The sequence below is a fragment of the Lissotriton vulgaris genome, chromosome 5 (assembly GCF_964263255.1).
Source record: "Lissotriton vulgaris chromosome 5, aLisVul1.2, whole genome shotgun sequence".
NCBI lineage: Eukaryota > Metazoa > Chordata > Amphibia > Caudata > Salamandridae > Lissotriton > Lissotriton vulgaris.
In genome coordinates, this window is record NC_141693.1 from 568,627,567 (window position 1) to 568,644,373 (window position 16,807).

Consider the following 16,807-nt stretch of genomic DNA (forward strand, 5'->3'; position numbering starts at 1 on the left):
TGTTTTTTCAGGGGGCATCTACCAAGCTTCCCTGTTTTCAGTAATGACATTTTGGTACTGAGGGATTTGTAATAACAAACTCCCATTACCATAAACTCTTAATTGCGTTACTGCACTTTCTAAGTCCTAGAATTGGCTTAGACACTGTAGGGGTACAGGGCTCGTGCACCTGTACCCTAACCACTGGTATAGTGCACCCAGCTAGAGGGGTGGCTGATCTATGCCCGGGCAGTGGGTTGTAGGCATGGCACACAGGGATTTGTGCCAATTCAACTCTTCACTTTGTTCTGTACCAAAACACGCAGCCTGCAAAGGCACTGTGTTTGTGTAAAGGTACAGGGCCTCTAGGGGTGGCACACAAAGTGCTGCAGCCCTTAGAGGCCTTCCTTGGCCACAGTGCCTTTGGTACCTATGTTACCATTTAAAAGGGACTGCCCTGTGGCCAGTGTGTGCCAATTGGTTTTTTTTTTCAATGCAGTTTTGGGGAAAGACATTGGCCCTGGGCACCTGATTGGCAGGAGCCCAGGGCACACTCAAAGTACATCAGCAGTTTAGCAAAACGTGGTGCCAACCATGCAAAAAGAGGGCACTTTCTTACAATAGTGCCCACCTGTTTGTGGCACATGCCTACTCTGCTTTGTGGTGATTTTGAGATAGTTGAGATGGAGCAGCAGACTATTAAATCTTCCCTATTTCTCCCGTACTATGTTTGTTCGGGGAAAGTCCATGTTCAAGGAATGTGTGGCTGTAGATACACATGCTTTGCATATGTCTGCCATCTAGTGTTGGGCTCGGATGATTACAAGTTGATTTTTCCCAAAGATTTCTGTTAGTCATGACTGTGTGACTTCTCCCTTCAGTAACATTGCGCATGGGCTTCAACTCTATTATTAGATTTTCTTTCCACTGACTGGTTCAGGTGTACTTACTTGTGCTGTGGTTCAAGATCGTTTTAAGCCTCAGTTCTGTTAGCTAGTTATAACTACATTTGACGATCTTGGTTCCATCAGGTAGTTATCTTCCTTACCAAAGTTTTGACAAGTCAGGATTATCAACCACAATCTTCAATCATTTTCCACTGTAACAGCTCTCCAGGAAAATAAGCTGCTAACAGACCGCACTTTAAGTTTTTGTCTGCAGTGCCATTCAAAATACCCTCGCACTGATCTTCACTTGGTCTGTAAGTTATACCTCTCGTCTGATCATCAGGAAAGTATGTGTAAGTTTTGCAAATCGTTCCAGTCAAAGAAAAATCTTCGCAACCGACATGCTTGTCATCTAGGGATGCAGCTCAGAAACACCGAGATACCAACATCTTCGGTCTGCGAGAAGAACAAGATGAAGAAGCTTCCGCTGCCCAATCTTCCCCACTGCAACCCAATCTGCCTGTCCCACTCCAATCTACCCTACTACAATCCAGTCTACCACAATTCAATCTATCCACTTTACCTCATCCCAGTCTACCCCACACCACTGCGGGTAGCTGTGCGCTATATAAGCTCAACTACATTTACATTTATTTACATTTACCTCTTCAGTCTTCCCGAGTCTACACCAATCTACACCACTCCACTCTTCCCTGATATCTCCCACTCAACTCTACCCCAATCTACCCTACTTCTATCTACCTCACTCCAATCTACCGCACACCAATCTACCTCACTCTGCCCCAGTTCACTAAGACACTGGAGTCAAGCTATCCTGGCTGAAGATGACTGATAGCCAGAATCCGGTCCTAGGATGTTTGATTCCGGTCTAATGAAGACATGGCTTGGCAGTACGGGCTGGACTGTTCCCATGAGGCACCGGGTCAAAACTGATTTGCATATGGCCATGTCTGAACTGGGGTGGCTTGGTGAGCAAAATAACGATGGATTAAACCCAGATCTGTGACTGAGGGTGAATGTTTTGCCATTGTGCAGCATTCCGTCCATCATCTGGTGTGTTTTGCTGTTCACCCTATTTGGGAACGGTATACCCAGACGTAGGTCCCGTGCTCACTAAGCCACTGGAGTCAAGCTATCCAGGCTGAAGACGGCTGATAGCCAGAAACCGGTCCTAATATGCTTGATTCGGGTCCTAGGATGCTTGATTCCGGGCCAGGGAAGACATGGCTTGGCAGTTCGGGCTGTACTGTTCCCATGAGGCACAGGGTCCAGACTGATTTGCATATGGCCATGTCTGAACTGGGGTGGCTTGGTGAGCAAAAAAACCAATGGATTAAACCCAGATCTGTGACTGGGGGTGAATGTTTTGCCATTGTGCAACATTCCGTCCATCATCTTATGTGTTTTCCAGTTCATTTTACCCCACCCCACTCCAATCTACTATGTTAATCTACCGAACTCCCACACTCTACCCCCATGCCAATCTACCCCATTAAACTCTACCCCAGTCTACTCCACCCCACACACATCTAGCCATGCTGAACAGCAGCCAAACAGAGGTACATAATGGCTAAAAGACATTGCTAAAGATAGTAGTTCTTGCATAGGCGAGACCTCTTGGCTTTGCCAATGCTTGTTTTGTTATGGCAAGTGGGTGGTTTAATATGGTCCGTGGAGGGAGGGAGGGGGCAAGCAGACTTGGGAGGAACATGGAGGGAAAAGAACCTGAGAGCCACCTGAAAAAGATGCACTCTGGTACAGTACTTTAACCCAAAGAAACAAGCATTGAAAATACAATGGGTCTCGCCTTTGATTAAGTTAAAGCCATTTGCTTTGCTAATGGTATTGTATAGCAAAGCAAATAGCTTTAACTGAGTAAAAGTTGAGACCTATTGCATTTGCACTGCAATAGGTCTCACATTCTAGAATGTTTGCCCTATTGGTATTGTATTAATTATATCTGAAAGAAACAGATTAGTATTAGATTCCTTACCTTAGAATATCCCCAGGCATCAGACTAAATCCGGAAACTTTTGCGTAGCCGTACCCCTGCGCGTCGGTAGGCGTCATCTGTGGCTCCGCGTCTGTCGTCGGCGTCGTTTGCGCCGGGATGACGTCGCCGGAGTACTTAGAAACCACCCTCGCGCGCTGACGTCAGTTCTTCTTTTTTCCACGCCAGCTAAGCGCAGATCCGGAGAAGTAGTACCCTTTTAGTCATTTTTTACTAAAACTTTGATCTTTTTGATCTGTTTTTCGAGTCGATTGACTCAGACGGTGCCGGTAGAGATGCCAGGCAGTCGGCCCGCGCCGTTCGAGGTCGCGGTCCTACAGGAGGTCGAGGGACAGGTCGCGGTTGTAGGAGAGTAGGGTCTGCTATCCAATGGTCACCCCAGATTTTTGCTTTTTGCTTCCCTCGTTTTCGACTTACTGTGGCTGTGGGCCTGCCAATCAGACCCACAGCCTGCTGTTCTCTCTCTAAATTTATGCCAAGGCACTTAAGGTGCCATACCATTTGGAACATGGATCACCTTGTGAGCCCCTGTACAGTGTATCCTAGGTACCCAGGGCATAGGTGCATCCAAGGCCTACCAGGGGCTGCAGCACGTATTGTGCCACCCCTGGCCTGGCCTTACTATTTGACACAACTGGCTGATCCCTCAGCTGGGGCAAGGTGGTGTAATCACTCTTTGCTTTAGGTATAGTATCTCTATATCTAACACATACAAGGACACACAGTGACCTATAAGTCACTCCTATGGCAGGCCTTATCAATCCTGGAGGCAGAGTGCTTGGTTATGTGTGAGATGGTGCTCTAGGGAGAGGAGGAAGATGGCGGCCGGCTGAGACGCTCGGTCGCGAGCTCCGACATATACCACAGCACAGACATGCTGACCACTCTCCGGAGAAACTTAGAGCTTTAGAATAACCCAGGACAAAGCAATGAAAAAGACTTGCGCTACACGGACGAGAAATTAGTGAAATGTATTGACCTCAACCGCTAAAGAGTGCTGATGGAAAAACCCGACGCGTAAAACGACTACCGTCTGAGCTGACCAGATTAGACCACTATTGCCGGAGGTCAGACCACCGATTAAAAATTACACGGGAAAAAAGATTGTTTAATACAAAATCACCGCCAGAAAAAGCATGATAATCGAAGTCTTAGAAAAAAGCGAGAACGTACCTGAAACCCCACAACCGCCGCCTCCGTATCGTGGGCCTGGGCGAAAGCGCTGTATGCTACACAGAGCTGCCGCAGGGCGTGCCGCAGGATTTCCTTCCTGTGCCGGGGCACGAGCCACAGAGCCAGCGGGGTTAATATCGGCCAGGGAGGCAAACCGTTATGCTCAAGGAAACTGATCTCACTCGCAAGAACAAGCATAACACATAGCCCGCTGGTGCATGCTAAACACGGAGAGGCATTAGCGGAAGAATATCCTAACAAAACTCAAAGCATACAGAGTGTGAAACACCCGCGGCCATCACGCTGGATGAGTAACGAGAGGGAATTTCATTTCCCCCCAGAAACTGAAGAAATCCTGGAAAGCGAGACCGTACTGGAAGAACCATCGAAGCAGCTTGGGCGGCAGACCGAAGCTCTTAAAGTGAGACAGGTACGAGGCGGTGGTTTGATTTTGACATTGATTTAGATTACAATGTAGAGAAAAAAGCATCAGAACTAAATAAAAACGACAAACACCTCACGCCCTTATCAGAAAATAGCAGTGAAGAAGTGAGCTCCCCTCCTCCCACAGAACTCAGAAAAATTGAGGGGGGTCAGACCACCAATTCTGATCAAATAAAACCACTGGATAGGGGGGGTAGGTCCTCATATTGCCTTAGAAATCGCCAATTAATAAAACAAAACTTCATACCTCCTCAGAAAAAAAGCTTAACTCCAAGAACCACAAAAAGAAGACAACGGGTGCTTCCCAATCTAGTAGAACTATCATAAAATATAAAATCAATATCCACCAAACAAAAATCACAAGGGTCAAGTGGATTAAAACAAAAAATCAAAGTAACTCCCTCCCTAAGGTCTTACTTTAAAATCCAGCAATCAATACAAGTAAGGGGGGGGGGGGGTCAATCTTCACAGATTAAGACCCACTTATCGCTCGTAAACCCAGACGATCAAAACACAGTTACTATATCGGAAGGGGAACTGGAGTTGGAATCCATACCATCAGAGGGATTAGTAAATAGTTGAATAAGTGAAATGTCTACGGTACCACCAATTGCTCTATTAAACACAATGCAAACTACAGATTCAAGTGAAGGCACCCCTACGTGACCTCAAATGGAAAATAATGATCAGCCACTGGCACAAGCAAATAACGACTCCTTGTTAAAAAACCAAATGGGAAAAATGATGGAGGCATTCATGGATAAAATGATGGGAGAAATGAGAGAAAAATGTTCTATCTCTGAGGGAAACCAATGTAAGATACGTGAGGTATGCGAAAACCTGGATCAAAAATTAAATGACTTGGGTGAAAGAGTCACCACAGTGGAAATGGCTGTGGGATCTATCAGCAAAAAAGTCGAAACAAATCAAAAAGAAATAAGACACCTAAAAGACAGCGAAAAACGTATAAAGGAGAAGCTCGAGTCCTTGGAGAACCAAGGGAGAAAAAACAATCTCAGAGTACTAAATATTCCAGAGAATCAAGAAGGGACGGATATAAAAACTTTTATCGTATCTCTCCTGGAAGAGTTTTTTCCATGGACAAAAGACTGCAACTTGATAGAAGACATCCAACGGGTTCACAGAGATCCATTCAGAAAAGGCAAAGACAGGAAATCTCCAAGGAAAATACTGATTAACTTCAAGACCTGTACCTTGAAAGAAAAATATCTTAAGTGAGAGTCTAAAAAATGGAACACAAAACAAAGACAATTGGTCTTTTAGAATCCGGTCAGATATATGCAAGGCCACGCAAGACAGACAATGGGAATTAGGGCAACACATGCAAGAGTTAAAAAGTTTAGGAGCAACTGTACAAATGAAATTCCCAGCAGTATTGAGAATCATGTGGCGCAATAAAATGCATAATATAAGAGAGCCACAAGAAGTAGAGAATCTTATACAATTGATAAAAGAACAGATTCAAACCGAGAATTCTAACTAAAGACCTACGAATAAAGTAAAAAAAAATATATATATATATTTTCTACCGTGATCAAGAACAGTCATTTGTTCGAAACGCGTAGGTGAGGAAGTTTTACTTGAGATGGATTAAACAAGCTTGAAAACATCCGAGAAGAGTGCGGTGTCTTTTTCAATTGCTCAGAATATTTACGAGTCTAGTCCTTGACTCGTCACCTGCACCAGCTGGCCGGCCGCTCCTCCTCCAGAAAGGGACGTTTGCTTTGAAATATATATATATATATAATATATATAGCTATTGTACAGCACTCAAGTTAAAGTAAAACCACGTAAAACCACATGAAATAATAGAACATAATGAAGTCCTAAAAGGGTTCAACAATAGAAATCGGATGAAGGAAACTGATCATATAATTATATTAAATAAACTGGTGAAATCTGAGCACGAATTGGGTAGACATTCTACCCAAAAGAAGAAGGGAGGCTTCCTCAGGGTGGGAACACCAAATTACACATGTACTTAATAACACTAGACACGATAAGACACGGGTGGGGAGCAAATGAGGGGGAAAAAATAATAAAAAATATCCTCATGAAACAAAAAAAGGAGTACAATGGGAATCAATTAACTTATATAAAATATGCCCCAATTCTAAACAGGCAGGTATAAACCCAGACATAAAATGACAAAAGAAAAATTTGTGAAAGTCCTCTCATGGAATGTCAACGGGCTCAGAACCCCTAACAGAAGAAGAAGAATCTTAGAATACTTAAAGGAAGCTGAAAATGAGATTATAATCCTCCAAGAAACACATCTTATAAGTACAGAATGGGACCAGATAGAAAAAAAAAATTGGTTGAATGATTGTATATACACCACGCAAGACTGTAACATAAAGGGGATTGCAATTTTGAGAAAAAAAATCCTTAAAAGCCAATATAGAAACTAAGATAGTAGATAACAATGGAAGATGGGCATTAGCTAAAATCAGGATAGAAGATAATATTCTAATTATAGCTGGATACTATGGCCCGAACCTAGACGATACTGTCCCCCTCCAAAAACTTTACACGGAACTCCTAACAACAACCGCTCCCATAATAATAGGGGGGGACTACATCATCATCCCAGATCCTAAAGTAGATAGAACACCCCCAAGCTAACAGATGAACCTACCTAAAATGAGAAAGTGGCTAGGAATTTTTAAAAAAGATCTAGAATTGGAGGATATGTGGAAGCAAAAAGGAGAAAAAAACGCATCCTTATACTTTTCACAATAAAAAATTAGGTCACAGGTCAAGAATAGACTTCTTCTTAATAAACAGAAATCTCCAAAATAGTGTTAAGAATATCGAACATCTTCCAGCACATCTATCGGACCATTCTGCAGTACAACTAACCCTCTCTCTACTGAAAAATAAAACCATACCCAGATGGACTGTAGAACGGTCTATACTCGAAGACCTACCAAGCCTGAACCAACTTGAAACTACCTCTAAACACTACTTTGAGGATAATGAAATAGGAATGTCGAAACAAACTTCATGGGTTGCATATAAAGCTGTAAAAAGAGGGAAACTACTCAATCTAGGCGCTCACAAAACAAAGATCAAAAAACAAGAGATTAAAAGGTTGGAAATGGAGATTAAAACGGTAGAGGTACAACTAATCAGCGGAAATTACCCAGAACAAAAAGGGGAATTATTGGAAAAGAGTCGTAAACTCAGAGAGGAATTGGCTGATTATCTGGAGAGAATAGTACAAGAAAAATGGGAAAACAGCAAACTATTAAATTATGAATATGGAGAAGGATGCGGGAAAATGCTGGCATGGAAGAGAAAAACGGACCAGTCAAGGAATAATATCCCTTGTATCCAGATTCAAGATCAAAATTTACACAGCTCAGAAGATGCTATAATAACACAGGAATTTACAAAATTCTTTTCCAGCTTATATAAGGAAGATATAAACCGAACAAAAGAAGAGATTAGAAAATATCTCGACGCTGTAACACTTCCAACATTAACAGAGGAAGAAATATCAGAACAAAACAGTGAAATCAAACCAGAGGAAGTCAGAGAAGCAATAAAAGGCCTGAAAAAAGGAAAGGCTGCGGGTCCAGACGCCTTACCAAATGAATTTTACATAACATTAAAAGAATCCATAGTTAACCAATTAACAGAAATCATGAACAATGTATACTTGAATCATGAAAAAATACCGGACTCCTGGAACGATGCGACGATCAGCATCATCTTAAAACCGGGTAAAAATTATGTGAGTCTTATAGACCCATATCACTGCTCAATTGTGACTACAAGCTATTTATGCAAGTCATAGGCAAAAGGTTATCCAAGGTCATGCCAAGGCTTATTAACCTTGATCAGAAGGGCTTCATAAAGGGAAGACAAATACATGAGAATTCATGTACTAATTTCAGCAGTTGATATTGCCACGAGTGAGAAACTACCCTTAACGATAATCGCATATGACGCGGCCAAGGCGTTTGATAGAGTAAATTGGGCCTTCCTAAATGAAATCATCGAGAAAAACAAACTAGGAAAAGATTTTGGTCACACGATAAGGTAAAAATATAAGTACCCAAAAGCAAAAATAATAGTCAATGGGAACTTGACCAATAACATAGAAATACAAAGAGGCACTAGGCAAGGGTGTCCATTGTCGCCGCTACTTTTCAATCTATATATAGAACCATTGGCCTGCTCAATCAGAACACATCCTTCAATAACACCTTTCAAACATCAAAACTGGACAAAAGTAGCACTATATGCGGATGACCTAATGATATTCACAGATAATTATGAGAAATCTCACCAAGTAATAGATAAAATGATGAACAACGTTGGCAAAGTTTCAGGGTACTTAACAAATAAAGACAAGACCGAGGCGATGAGCTGGAACACGAACCCGAATACCCCTTTCACTAGGAACAAAATAAAATATCTGGGAATTACACTGACAAAAGAACTGGAAAATATTCCACAACTGAATCTAAACATAGTAGCTAAAGAAATGAGAAGACTCCTTAAAGTCTGGTCAGGCCTACCACTAAGTTTTCTTGGTAGATCTAATGCAGTAAAAATGACCATCATCCCTAAATGTACCTACTTATTTAACACCATCCCACTGGAATTTAAGAAAGAATCTCTGAAAAAAATCCAAGGAGAAATATCTAGTTACATTTGGGCGTCAAAAAGTCCCAGAATAGCATGGAATAAACTTAGGAGAAGGAAAGCACAAGGCAGAATAGCAAGCCCGGATCTATACGAGTACTACAGATCATTTCAATTCAAAAGCATCAGACCCCTCCTAAGGAAACACCACTTATACCCAAATTTCCCACAAAATATGACAAAAGGAGTAGACCATTTCCTATTCAAATTTGGCCACCCAAAAGACTTTAAAAAAATAAAATTAAAGACCTTACAAAGCGCTGCAAAACTCTGGAATCAAATCAGAATCACGTTAAATATGTCATACTACAGCAACATGTCCCCAATATGGGATTCACCTGGGACACCAGAATGCCTGAAGGATATATTAGCAGTACCACTTAAAAAGCAGGCATTGAAACCTGGGGACAACTACTGGTAGGAAACGAACTCATTACATGGGAACATCTATATACAATCACGGAAGGTAAACTGTCAAAATTTAAATTTTACCAACTAAGCAGCTGGGCCAACTCTTTATCAAAAGGAAAAACAGATCTTGGGAACCTCGAAAAAGAAATGACTAAAACAACATCAATAAAGAAAGAAATATCAAAATGGTATTGGGCCTTTATCGAATGGGAAGAAGATTTCTTAACACCGGAAACAATTTGGAGAAAAGATATTCCCGATCAAAACATAGACTTGCAGCACATTTGGAAGAAATCGATGGAAAAATGTTGGTCCTGTTACATTGAAAAGAAATAATGTATTCTCAGCACACAGAGCATATTGGACTCCAAAGAAACTGTCTAAACTTAGAGGCTCAAATATAAAATCATGCCCAAAGTGCGGTGAGGCAAAAGCTGACACCGTTCATATGTTCCAGAACTGCCCTGCACTCTCCTCCTACTGGCTCGATCGGTAAGACACTGACCATGGTAATGGGAATCCACATAATTGTAAGTACACCTCATTATTTTCGGGATACACAGTAATATAGAATCTGATAAGAGTAACCGAAGTAAAGAAAACGAAAGCTTATTGTTTATCTTGATTCTGCTGGCGCGGAGAGAGATCTGCATTAATTGGGTCAAGCCGGCACCACCTACACATGTAAGTTGGCTACATTCCATAATAAAAACTAATAAATTAGATAGGAAAGGGAAAAATGGGAAAAACTCCGGAAGAATAAGATTCTGGGAAATTTGGGAACAGCACTACCAGTCAAACCATTAACTCCTTTATACCACCGGAAATTAAAAATCCAATGATTAAAGCGGAGACAATAATTCCAGGCAGAACTGATCTCTGCCGAGTAGCCTACTAGGCTAGCTCTTCCCCGAACATTGGAATTATTGAATTCGATAAAAGGTGTCGGGAGTAAATTGATTGGTCACAAAACAATACTCCCCAAGGACAGTTTGAGAACGGGGTAGTAAAGTCTCAGAACGAACAACCATCAGACTACAAAAACCTCTATCTAGACATCCGCAAAATGAGGATAAAAAAAAAGAGATGGTGCTCTAGCATGAGCTGAGCCTGTCTGCAGCTTTCGGAACCATGTCCTTTAGCTGTTTCCTGATAGCGTCATAGCATATACTCTTAAGTGCATTATGAACCTCGCGGTTAAATGCTAACTCTGGTTTGACATTATCAAAACATGTCAAGTAAGGTGTCATACGAATTGGAATACTACCCCCTCCCCAATTCTGGCAACGGGGGTAGCATTCCACCCTTCTAGAGGGACACGATATGTACAGAACCTGAACCCCGGTTAAAGGTAAACAGAGCCTCAGCATCACAAAATGGATGCTGCCACTACAGACACAAGTCTGACCTCCTGCTGCTGGGAGTCCTTCTAGCGAGGGAGGCTTGGACAAAGGGTTTCCTGCCTTGGGAGGTGCTAGCACCACCCCAGACAGGATTTTGTGTATCTGGTTAGGTAGGGCTGAAAAGAATCAGACATGCACAGGGCACACAAGGTGTCCCCGTGCATAGGCCAGTTCAAACCGGTGCTGGGGCACTCCAGCCCCAGCACGAAACTGGACAAAGGAAAGGGGGTGTAACCACCCCCTTCCTGGTGCCACCCATAGGAGTGACCTAGTAGGGAGTCCAGCCCCTAGAATTGGTTTAAAAGTAGGAGCTGAGTCCCAAGACTGCAGGTTACCCTGAAATTCGACTACAAGAAGAAGAAACTCTGGACCTTCGACATTCTGCTGCTCAGAAGACTGAAGATTCTCCCTTGTGGCCAAGGAGTGCCCCCCCTGTGAATACAGGCACCATCCAGCAATCAACGACTGCTTTGCCGCCTCCCGCCCGAGCCCAGAGCCTGACAAGAACCAGACTCCCAGACATCTAACAGTCCGATCCTCAGTCCCTGCTAAGCTGAGACGAGTGGAGGCGACCTGAGACGTGGGACCGGACTTCTTGAAAAGTCCACGAGAAGCTGACTGCGCAGCACCTGAGTCACCCTCATCGCTGTGCTTGGGGTCTTGAGAAGCCCCACCACCGAGCTACATTTGCACCAAGGACCAGCCCTCACGAGATCTGCGTGGGGCCCTTTTTCTTTGTTCCACTCGACGCGCCTTTCCGGTTACTAGTTCGTTGGCTAGTGGCCATTTTGGCGACCAAACGACAACTTTCCACCGCTGGTCTGGTTGCTCCAGACTGGCCCTTGCTGCTCCCAAAAGCAGCAACCCCTCTGACCTTGCTGGTTAGAGTGAGAAGCCTTCTCTGTTTACTGCGTGGCTTGCATTAGCCAAGGCCTGTTTGCTCTGATCAAGAAGCAGACTCCGCCATCAACTAGAGCCTACGTGGGACAGCTCGTGAGTGACTCCTGGACGTCGTCATCGTCGCCTAGTCCACGCTGCTGAAGAGACAAGCTTCACAACATCACCTGTTGGCACCCGACAACGCCTGGTTCCTTCCTGGTTCCACGCCGGTCACTGGCTAGTGACTGTGAATATTGTCCCCTCTGCTTTCAGGTCTTCACCACTTCAGATCCACCATTGGATCCACCGGAACTCTTCACATCAGGTCGCCTGCAGCATCAACACTCCAAGGCTCCATCTGGGCTCCTGCAGAATCCCGACACGCTTTGGCTCCACTGCACTCGCTTCCTGTGTCTGAGGTAACGCTGGCACTCCGGTGCCCCCGAGTAGTTTAACACTCCTAGTTTCCAGATTCCAAAGGGTCAAGTCCAAGACTGACCGGAAGACTTCCTACCTTCACCTTTAACACTTTTACGCATCCATTGATTTCAATGTGAACTGCTTCTAACTTTGCGCACTGCAAACCAGATCCCGTGGGCCTCCTAGTTCCGAACTTGAGTTAGTCCAGCATTGCCCCAGCGATTCCCAAGGCCCTAGGCCTTACTTCCTTTCGACTCGTGGTTCTTATACCACTTCTTTAGTATATGATTTTAAAAGCCACCCGGGCCTATCCATATTTGTGCAACTTTTGTATACTTATCAATTGAAATGTTTTAATGTGTTTGCTTCTGTGCTCATAAAGAGTTCAGGGGACTATTTGTAGTAATAAATACATATATTTTGAATATATATCCTGTGTGGTGTCCTTTCACTTGGTTATCAAGGGGGTTACATATGGTAATACAGGCCTAAGACTGCTTTGTCCACGCTACCACTAGGATAGCTGATCTATAAGGTTGACTTGCAACCAATCACCATAAGGGTTGTTTGGACTGATACAAGGTGGTCACTAGAACTAGTGAACATCATATACCAGGCCAACTTCTCACAGCGGAGTCGGAGCCCTCGTAGCTCTGAGAGTCTGCATCGGTCTTCGGGATCAAGATCCTCAGGTAAGAGGCATAAGAGGTCGGAAAGGTGTCATCGCTCTTCCGACCCACCCCGACGCTCGCGGGACGTGGCTGGGGGTTCGGGTGACAACACCCACGCGGCTCCGACTGAGTCGCGGGCTTTGCAACCTGCCCCATACCTTCCGGTCCCTGGGCATGACGCAACGCCAGAGGAGATCAAGCGGTACCTCATGGCCATGAGGTCTCTCCCTCCTCCGCCGGGTTCTGTGGTGCCTTCGGGCCCTGCAGCCCCGGCTGGGGGGCCTAGCGGATCGGGTGCTTAGTCTCCGCCGCCGCTGGGTGCTTCGGCCCCGGCGCCGCTGGCGACTTTGGTCCCGGCACCGCAGACCCTCACTGGATCCGGACAGGGAGGGCCTGTCACGAGAAGATATAAAACCTTGTTAGGGCCGTAATGTGAGCCCCAACGTCCTGTTAGGGTGTTTAGGAAGTTCCAAGTCGAGTTAGCGAGACCGTAAATAAATTGACTGGCCCAGGGAAAAGCAGTGTCTTCCAGGGAGTATCTGGCATGTCTGCGCAGGCGGGTTTTATATCTTCTCGTGACAGGGCGTTGGGGCTTACATTACAGCATTGCCTCCCTGTGACTCCTGCTCCCGTTTGGGCAAATAGATTGGAACAATATTGGAATTCATTTCCCCTTTTAAAATGGAATATTCACCATGAGCAATCTATTGGACGAACACTGGACAAACCATTAACGGGTTGTTTTCATTCATTCACTGTTTGAGCGCGACCTCCTTCTTTCATCCTTTGTCCCATCCGGTGCTCCCTACACACTCTTCTCCCTTCCCGCCCAGTCCTGAAGAAGACCCGCAGCAGAGGTGTTAAACTTCCCCTTCTTGCGCCAGGGTCGAAATGTCGACGATCATACCCCTATGTTTTGAGGCCTAGACCTTTACAATTATGTTCCCTTCCCCTCCTTTGTACAGCCCAGGATTTAAATTTGTTTGGGTAGGCTTCTGTGTTTTGTTCAACTAGAAGAATTGTTACTTTAGTTGTACATAAAATTTGAACTTTGTTCTTCAAATTACCTTTCCCATTCACTTGAGCGCCCCCTTTATCTTCACTGCAATCTGCAGTTCTCTTCTTTATCAAATTGTTTTTACAAAATGTTGGAAATAAATTTGGAGTATACTGACTGATTTAGAAATTTGTCTGCTTTTTGGACTTATAGAGTTTGGGTACAACACAATTATATGGATTTCTGGCTTTGAAAAAGAATTATATCCATGTTTTTTTGTTATGTATTAATCTTCCTAACTACATGAATAACAAATACATTCATTGATGTTTGATATGTCTGGGACCACAGTTGTCTTATACTAATTTAATTAGGCAGCATTGGGACACGGGAAGCCAATGTAAGTTTTTTAACAAAGGTTACACCTGGTGAGATTTAGGTTGGCCGTAACCAAGCTTAGCGGCTTGGTTCTGCACCAGTTGTAACAGACGTTGGTGGTAGGCTGAGATGCCGGTATACAGGGAGTTAGCGTAATCAATACGTGACATAACCATGGCAAGAATGACTTGGATCCGGGCCTCGGTGGTTAAATATCTGCCTATTTTACGTATTCTCCGAAGGTGAAAAAAACCAGCGGAGACCACAGAACTTATCTGTGCCTTCATCGTGAGAGCGTTGCTGATCGTGATTCCCAGGCTTTTGACCGAGCTGAATGGAGATCATAGTTTTAAATCCACCTTCCCTACTTCGACAGTAATTGTGCGATCCCTCCGGCATAGGCACTTGTGCGTAAATAAACATCAGCCCGAAAGCCCATAGACTAAATGCACTGTGCTGTCCTCAAACTATTACTTAGGCTCAACCAGGCTGTTTTTGAAGCCTTCAGCTGTAGAAGTGACAGCGTTTCAAGAACACACACCTCTAAATATAACACGGTGCATGTTGTTGCCTCCAGCACTGATGTCCAAATGTATTTTTAACTTGTGAAAAAATACACAAACAGCTCGCTCGAACAGAACCAGCTTCCACCTAAATTATCAAACGCCATCCTTCTAAATCTGTGTTCCTCCTTCGCCTATAGGTACCGATTCTTGCCTCAGTTGTTGTAGACCCGAATAGTTACTGTTGAACCAATGAAAATCCCTATTGTTTTGGTGTTTTTCAAGTGCCCTGATACAAGCTTTCTCTGCGTTTGGACGCCGCAAGCGAAAACAGAACGGCAGGCAGCCTCTGAAATGCCCTCGGTGACTGGCAGGTTAAGAAATACTGGCACAATCAAGAATTCACATTTAATTAGCCTCAAATGAAAATCAAATGTTATAGCCTCTGCTATCCCACTGTAGTGGGAGCGCATGATGAAAGTGAAAGCGTGGTGGGAGCACTTGAAAGCTAAGATCGCCAGAGGAGACGCTGTGCTCGTGCACATCGCCTGTCCGGGCACGCACATGGTTTGTCTCCCTTCGCGCACCAAACAGACAACAATAGTCTTGCCAAGGCAGACAGCGCATGCGCTGCGTTCGCTAGAAGAGTCCTAAAAAGTAGCCCCTAAAAATTGAGCAATAAAAGGCCACAAGTAAAGCATGCATGACGCCTACCAGTGGTAAGAAATGGGTGGTCTTTGAGCTCACTAATTGAAAACAAAATGTCTCAAAGAGACCTAAGAAGCACTAATGTACACATGGAACTGACAATCTACTCTATTGACAAAAATATTGATAATGCAATGATGTATTTTATATTAGTTGTGCAAAGGTTATTAACGAGGACAGGGTTAACTTTGACTTCGTACATGTTTAAATGATGGCCATTAACTTGTTTTGGATATTCTTTATTCACAACTCCAAGGTTACCCTTGAGTAAAGACAAGTGCTAGTGAATGTCGTCCTACGATCGTACCATTCCCATTGATTTTCAGTGGTGGTGTTGGTTTATTAGCCCATACCTCTGCTTTTACCCAGGTTATGACACCCTAACAAAGCCAGTAGGCCTGTCATATTGATAATTAAAGCCTCTTATGTTGTGAAAGTGCACCTAGTATAGATGAGTGTATTGTGATTATACGATTCAAGGGTATTATGTGATAAGAGATCACCAAAGGAATCTCCATCTACCTGATTTGTACATACTTGTAATTTAATTAATAGTTCAGTAGTTGATGTGTAATAAAATACTGTTCCTTTTAAAAGAAAAAAAAACAATGACTGATCAATAATTTGAGAGTTGTGTCCTGGTAAGCTATGATTACCAGCACACACAACCTCTCCTGAGTAGGCCTTGGACTGCTCTGCTTCAGGGCCCTGATAGTGTCAAGTGCTACCGTGGGGTGCTTAGTTCCCAGTAAAAAGACAATTGCTGGATTATTACTTGAGAATGACTCATCAGTCTTAACCCAGTTTCTTTCAAGAACCAATATTAAATGTGAGTAATGTTTCCTTCGTGTCTGACACCCTATTGGTCCTTGGAGAGTGTTTCCACTGTTGTGGCGTCACTAACTGATCATTGGTGTCCACTTGTGCATGTGGTAGGAGTGGGATTTGGCTGTAACTGTGACTGCCAATTTCGCTTCGGACTTTCTTCATGGTTAATTCCTCCAGATGACACTTAAGCTTGCCTCTAAGTCTTTCCTATTTTAGTCCTGCGGATTGTTATTGGGAACTAGATCTTTTGTGAACGAAGTGTAGTGTACCCTGCATATTGTCCTGTACATATCATTTTTTTGTAACCTATTTAGTGTGAGGAAAGTATACTTGGTCAATAGGCAGCAAGAACCAGGGGCTTGCCAGTAGGAGTCCGTATAGTGACTAGCACTCAAATTGCAAAGAAGTGTTAATTGT

General features: G+C 43.7%; 1 protein-coding gene across 2 annotated transcripts in view; it reads left to right on the forward strand.

The window, feature by feature from the left end:
* WAPL (WAPL cohesin release factor) overlaps positions 1–16,807 on the forward strand; it is a 1,140,053-nt gene that overhangs the window by 608,812 nt on the left and 514,434 nt on the right. The window lies entirely within an intron of this gene.